Below are 7,867 nucleotides of genomic sequence, written 5' to 3'. Positions count from 1 at the left end.
CTTTATGAGTTGTCCGTGACCCTAGGGTGGAAACACATACCTTCTAATATCATTTCAATTAGGCTTTCTCCATTCTGATTGGTTTATACTGTTCAATCAAATTTTAAACAAAAGTTGATCTGACAAAATCTAGGCCTTATTCTCTGGATAAGAGCGTCTGCTAAATGACGTAAATGTAAATGTTAAACAAATATTCCAATTGTGATTTTGACTTGCGATTTAGATTTTTAAAAAAATACTTGGGTGAACAGTTGGAACCATGAAAATAGAATGATTATACTTATAGAGTTAGAATGTACCAACTGGGCACAGACGTCAATTCAACGTCTATTCCGCATTGGTAAAAGTTCATTTTAATTTACAATGTTGATTCAACCTGTGTAAGCCCAGTGGGTAATAGGGGCACCTTTAATTCAGTGTTTAACATAACAACGAATGAAAAGGGCAGGGAGGTGTTCATGGAATTTAGAATTTGAATATAGCTTACCAATAGGATCTCTATGGAGGCGTTATTTTGACAGGGAACCAAAGTGTTGGTGGGGAACCAAAGTGTTGGTGAGTGTTTCCCAGAGGAGTGGGTTCTTGTAATCTTTGGCTACGTTTAAAATGTCCTCTAGTGATTTCTGAACTTTTGCTGTTGAAAAGCAATATCCTAAGCAGAAATACAGTAATGTACACACATTAAAGGGTAAGAAAAATATATATGTTTTTTAAGACATCTGTAAACTTCAAGGAGTTGGTTTGAGGGGAAGCGGGGATGTCATTGGTCTCCCCCTTTGCTTGAGAAACAATGAAGGCGCAATAGAAAACAAGCCCCCCCACACACACACACACACACACACACACTTGTACCTTTTGTTAATTTAACCAGGTGTTAAATGAGGTGAAAAGGAGACTGGAGTGCCACTAAATGTTTTATCTTACTTCATGTCGCTAACACTCACGCTTTGCCCATTCCTCTCTGATTTAGAAGATACTGTTGCACAAACATGCTGATTTAGGCCCACATAGTTACATAAAGGTTCAATTAAAAATGGAGGCCTGCACCAGTGATGGCATCAACCTGTATTAGCTAGCTATGTTTGCTCTCACTCAGTACATTTATTAGCCAGTGGTGGAAAAAGTACACAATCGTCATACTTGAGTAAAAGTAAAGACACCTTTAATAGAAAACGACTTGAGTGAAAGTCACACAGTGTTTGTGTTTAGTGAGTCCGCCAGATCAGTGGCAGTAGGGATAACAGTGAAGGGGCGACTCCGGGAGGCTGGCCTTCTAGGCAAAGAAAAAGTCATATCTCAGACTGGCCAATAAAAGATTAAGATGGGCAAAAGAACACAGACACTGGACAGAGGAACTATGCCTATAAGGCCAGCATCCCAGAGTCGCCACTTCACTGTTGTCGTTGAGACTGGTGTTTTGCAGGTAATATTTAATGAAGCTGCCAGTTGAGGGCTTTTGAGGCGTCTATTTCTCAAACTGGACACTCTAATGTACATGTCTTCTCGCTCAGTTGTGCACCGGGGCCTCCCACTCCTCTTTCTATTCTGGTTAGGGCCCGTTTGCTTTGTTCTATGAAGGGAGTAGTACACAGCGTTGTACGAGATCCTCAGTTTCTTGGCAGTTTCTCGCATGGAATGCCCTGGAATGGCATGGAATGGCATGGAATGGTATGGAATGGCATGGAATGGCTGGAATGGCATGGAATGGCCTTCATTTCTCAGAACAACGAGTTTCAGAAGAAAGTTATGTTTCTGGCCATTTTGAGCCTGTAATCGAACCCACAAATGCTGACGCTCCAGATACTCAACTCGTCTGAAGAAGGACAGTTGTATTGCTTATTTAATTAGCACACCAGTTTTCAGGTCTGCTAACATAATTGCAAAAGGGTTTTCTAATGATCAATTAGCCTTTTAAAATGATAAACTTGGATTAGCTAACACAACGTGCCATTGGAACACAGGAGTGATGGTTGCTGATAATGGGCCTCTGTACATCTATGTAGATATTCCATTAAAAATCATCCGTTTCCAGCTACAATAGTAATTTACAAAATTAACAATGTCGACAGTGTATTTATCATTTTGATGTTATTTTAATGGACAATAAATGTGCATTTCTTTCAAAAACAAGGACACTTCTTAGTGACCCCAAACTTTTGAACGGTAGTGTGTATTTGTTTACATCCCCGTTAGTGAGTCTTTCTCCATTGCCAAGATAATCCATCCACCTGACAGGTGTGGCATATCCAGAAGCTGATTAAACTGTATGATTTACATTTAAGTCATTTAGCAGACGCTCTTATCCAGAGCGACATACAAATTGGTGCATTCACCTTATGACATCCAGTGGAACAGCCACTTTACAATAGTGCATCTAAATCTTTTAGGGGGGTGAGAAGGATTACTTATGATCATTACACAGGGTACATCTTGTGCCGAGGACAATAAAAAAGACCACTCTAAAATGTGCAGTGTTGTCACACAACACAATTCCACAGATGTCTCGAGTTTCAAAGGCGCATGCTGACTGCAGGAATGTCCGACAAAAGCTGTTACCAGATAATCGAATGTTCATTTCTTTACCATAAGCCGCCTTCAATGTCATTTTAGAGAATTAGGCAGTACATCGAACCGGCCTCATAACCCGCAGACCACGTGTATAGCGTTGTGTGGACGAAAGGTTTGCCGTTGGTCACGTTATAGTATGGGCAGGCATAAGCTATGGATAACAAACACAATTGCATTTTCATGTGACATAAACCACTATGCGGGATATGATATAAGCATGTGCTTTATAAAAGGGTGACGTGCTGAAGGATGGCGTTGAGACACTTCCGCCCAAATGCACAGAAGGTCTGGAAGACTAACGCATCAAGCTTGGCCTTCGTTCGTTAGGGTTTAAAATAAAATGATGGAAATGGACAGGCATAATGATGACTTTGTGGCTGTGTTAACTAGTGACAACCAGGGGGAAGTTAAGGCCCAGTCAGGTCTTTAATATAACGAGCCATACCGTGGGGTGCTGGGCCCAGTCAGGTCTTTAATATAACGAGCCATACCGTGGGGTGCTGGGCCCAGTCAGGTCTTTAATATAACGAGCCATACGGTGGGGTGCTGGGCCCAGTCAGGTCTTTAATATAACGAGCCATACGGTGGGGTACTGGGCCCAGTCAGGTCTTTAATATAATGAGCCATACCGTGGGGTGCTGGGCCCAGTCAGGTCTTTAATATAACAATATAACGAGCCATACTGTGGGGTGCTGGGCCCAGTCAGGTCTTTAATATAACAAGCCATACCGTGGGGTACTGGGCCCAGTCAGGTCTTTAATATAATGAGCCATACCGTGGGGTGCTGGGCCCAGTCAGGTCTTTAATATAACAATATAACGAACCATACCGTGGGGTGCTGGGCCAAGTCAGGTCTTTAATATAACAAGCCATACCGTGGGATGCTGGGCCCAGTCAGGTCTTTAATATAACGAGCCATACCGTGGGGTGTTGGGCCCAGTCAGGTCTTTAATATAACGAGCCATACCATGGGGTGCTGGGCCCAGTCAGCTCTTTAATATAACGAGCCATACCGTGGGGTGCTGGGCCAAGTCAGGTCTTTAATATAACGAGCCATACCGTGGGGTGCTGGGCCCAGTCAGGTATTTAATATAACGAGCCATACCGTGGGGTGCTGGGCCCAGTCAGGTCTTTAATATAACGAGCCATACCGTGGGGTGCTGGGCCCAGTCAGGTCTTTAATATAACGAGCCATACCGTGGGGTGCTGGGCCCAGTCAGCTCTTTAATATAACGAGCCATACGGTGGGGTACTGGGCCCAGTCAGGTCTTTAATACAATGAGCCATACCGTGGGGTGCTGGGCCCAGTCAGGTCTTTAATATAACGAGCCATACCGTGGGGTGCTGGGCCCAGTCAGGTATTTAATATAACGAGCCATACCGTGGGGTGCTGGGCCCAGTCAGGTCTTTAATATAATGAGCCATACCGTGGGGTGCTGGGCCCAGTCAGGTCTTTAATATAATAATATAACGAGCCATACCGTGGGGTGCTGGGCCCAGTCAGGTATTTAATATAATGAGCCATACCGTGGGGTGCTGGGCCCAGTCAGGTCTTTAATATAACAATATAACGAGCCATGCCGTGGGGTACTGGGCCCAGTCAGGTCTTTAATATAACGAGCCATACCGTGGGGTGCTGGGCCCAGTCAGGTCTTTAATATAACAATATAACGAGCCATGCCGTGGGGTACTGGGCCCAGTCAGGTCTTTAATATAACGAGCCATACTGTGGGGTGCTGGGCCCAGTCAGGTCTTTAATATAACGAGCCATACCGTGGGGTGCTGGGCCCAGTCAGGTCTTTAATATAACGAGCCATACGGTGGGGTACTGGGCCCAGTCAGGTCTTTAATATAATGAGCCATACCATGGGGTGCTGGGCCCAGTCAGCTCTTTAATATAACGAGCCATACCCGTGGGGTGCTGGGCCAAGTCAGGTCTTTAATATAACAATATAACGAGCCATACCGTGGGGTGCTGGGCCCAGTCAGGTCTTTAATATAATAATATAACGAGCCATACCGTGGCGTGCTGGGCCCAGTCAGGTCTTTAATATAATAATATAACGAGCCATACCGTGGGGTGCTGGGCCCAGTCAGGTATTTAATATAATGAGCCATACCGTGGGGTGCTGGGCCCAGTCAGGTCTTTAATATAACAATATAACGAGCCATACCGTGGGGTGCTGGGCCCAGTCAGGTATTTAATATAACGAGCCATACCGTGGGGTGCTGGGCCCAGTCAGGTCTTTAATATAACAATATAACGAGCCATACCGTGGGGTGCTGGGCCAAGTCAGGTCTTTAATATAACAAGCCATACCGTGGGGTGCTGGGACCAGTCAGGTCTTTAATATAATGAGCCATACCGTGGGGTGCTGGGCCAAGTCAGGTCTTTAATATAACAATATAACGAGCCATACCGTGGGGTGCTGGGCCCAGTCAGGTCTTTAATATAATAATATAACGAGCCATACCGTGGGGTGCTGGGCCCAGTCAGGTCTTTAATATAATAATATAACGAGCCATACCGTGGGGTGCTGGGCCAAGTCAGGTCTTTAATATAACAAGCCATACCGTGGGGTGCTGGGACCAGTCAGGTCTTTAATATAATGAGCCATACCGTGGGGTGCTGGGCCCAGTCAGGTCTTTAATATAACGAGCCATACCATGGGGTGCTGGGCCCAGTCAGCTCTTTAATATAACGAGCCATACCGTGGGGTGCTGGGCCCAGTCAGGTCTTTAATATAACGAGCCATACCGTGGGGTGCTGGGCCCAGTCAGGTCTTTAATATAACAAGCCATAAGGTGCGGTACTGGGCCCAGTCAGGTCTTTAATATAATGAGCCATACCGTGGGGTGCTGGGCCCAGTCAGGTCTTTAATATAACAATATAACGAGCCATACCGTGGGGTGCTGGGCCAAGTCAGGTCTTTAATATAACAAGCCATACCGTGGGGTACTGGGCCCAGTCAGGTCTTTAATATAATGAGCCATACCGTGGGGTGCTGGGCCCAGTCAGGTCTTTAATATAACAATATAACGAGCCATACCGTGGGGTGCTGGGCCAAGTCAGGTCTTTAATATAACAAGCCATACCGTGGGATGCTGGGCCCAGTCAGGTCTTTAATATAACGAGCCATACCGTGGGGTGTTGGGCCCAGTCAGGTCTTTAATATAACGAGCCATACCATGGGGTGCTGGGCCCAGTCAGCTCTTTAATATAACGAGCCATACCGTGGGTGCTGGGCCAAGTCAGGTCTTTAATATAACGAGCCATACCGTGGGGTGCTGGGCCCAGTCAGGTATTTAATATAACGAGCCATACCGTGGGGTGCTGGGCCCAGTCAGGTCTTTAATATAACGAGCCATACCGTGGGGTGCTGGGCCCAGTCAGGTCTTTAATATAACGAGCCATACCGTGGGGTGCTGGGCCCAGTCAGCTCTTTAATATAACGAGCCATACGGTGGGGTACTGGGCCCAGTCAGGTCTTTAATATAATGAGCCATACCGTGGGGTGCTGGGCCCAGTCAGGTCTTTAATATAACGAGCCATACCGTGGGGTGCTGGGCCCAGTCAGGTATTTAATATAACGAGCCATACCGTGGGGTGCTGGGCCCAGTCAGGTCTTTAATATAATGAGCCATACTGTGGGGTGCTGGGCCCAGTCAGGTCTTTAATATAATGAGCCATACCGTGGGGTGCTGGGCCCAGTCAGGTATTTAATATAATGAGCCATACCGTGGGGTGCTGGGCCCAGTCAGGTCTTTAATATAACAATATAACGAGCCATACCGTGGGGTGCTGGGCCCAGTCAGGTCTTTAATATAACGAGCCATACCGTGGGGTGCTGGGCCCAGTCAGGTCTTTAATATAACAATATAACGAGCCATGCCGTGGGGTACTGGGCCCAGTCAGGTCTTTAATATAACGAGCCATACTGTGGGGTGCTGGGCCCAGTCAGGTCTTTAATATAACGAGCCATACCGTGGGGTGCTGGGCCCAGTCAGGTCTTTAATATAACGAGCCATACCGTGGGGTGCTGGGCCCAGTCAGGTCTTTAATATAACGAGCCATACCATGGGTGCTGGGCCCAGTCAGGTCTTTAATATAACGAGCCATACCGTGGGGTGCTGGGCCCAGTCAGGTCTTTAATATAACAATATAACGAGCCATACCGTGGGGTGCTGGGCCCAGTCAGGTCTTTAATATAATAATATAACGAGCCATACCGTGGGGTGCTGGGCCCAGTCAGGTCTTTAATATAATGAGCCATACCGTGGGGTGCTGGGCCCAGTCAGGTATTTAATATAATGAGCCATACCGTGGGGTGCTGGGCCCAGTCAGGTCTTTAATATAACAATATAACGAGCCATACCGTGGGGTGCTGGGCCCAGTCAGGTCTTTAATATAACGAGCCATACCGTGGGGTGCTGGGCCCAGTCAGGTCTTTAATATAACAATATAACGAGCCATACCGTGGGGTGCTGGGCCAAGTCAGGTCTTTAATATAACAAGCCATACCGTGGGGTGCTGGGACCAGTCAGGTCTTTAATATAATGAGCCATACCGTGGGGTGCTGGGCCAAGTCAGGTCTTTAATATAACAATATAACGAGCCATACCGTGGGGTGCTGGGCCCAGTCAGGTCTTTAATATAATAATATAACGAGCCATACCGTGGGGTGCTGGGCCCAGTCAGGTCTTTAATATAATAATATAACGAGCCATACCGTGGGGTGCTGGGCCAAGTCAGGTCTTTAATATAACAAGCCATACCGTGGGGTGCTGGGACCAGTCAGGTCTTTAATATAATGAGCCATACCGTGGGGTGCTGGGCCCAGTCAGGTCTTTAATATAACGAGCCATTCCATGGGGTGCTGGGCCCAGTCAGCTCTTTAATATAACGAGCCATACCGTGGGGTGCTGGGCCAAGTCAGGTCTTTAATATAACAAGCCATACCGTGGGGTGCTGGGCCCAGTCAGGTCTTTAATATAACGAGCCATACCATGGGGTGCTGGGCCCAGTCAGCTCTTTAATATAACGAGCCATACCGTGGGGTGCTGGGCCAAGTCAGGTCTTTAATATAACAAGCCATACCATGGGGTGCTGGGCCAAGTCAGGTCTTTAATATAACGAGCCATACCGTGGGGTGCTGGGCCCAGTCAGCTCTTTAATATAACGAGCCATACGGTGGGGTACTGGGCCCAGTCAGGTCTTTAATACAATGAGCCATACCGTGGGGTGCTGGGCCCAGTCAGGTCTTTAATATAATGAGCCATACCGTGGGGTGCTGGGCCC

The sequence above is a fragment of the Oncorhynchus keta genome, chromosome 20 (genome assembly GCF_023373465.1).
Source record: "Oncorhynchus keta strain PuntledgeMale-10-30-2019 chromosome 20, Oket_V2, whole genome shotgun sequence".
In the NCBI taxonomy this organism is placed as follows: domain Eukaryota; kingdom Metazoa; phylum Chordata; class Actinopteri; order Salmoniformes; family Salmonidae; genus Oncorhynchus; species Oncorhynchus keta.
The sequence above is the reverse complement of the archived record's forward strand: the minus strand, read 5'-3'. Positions refer to the sequence as shown.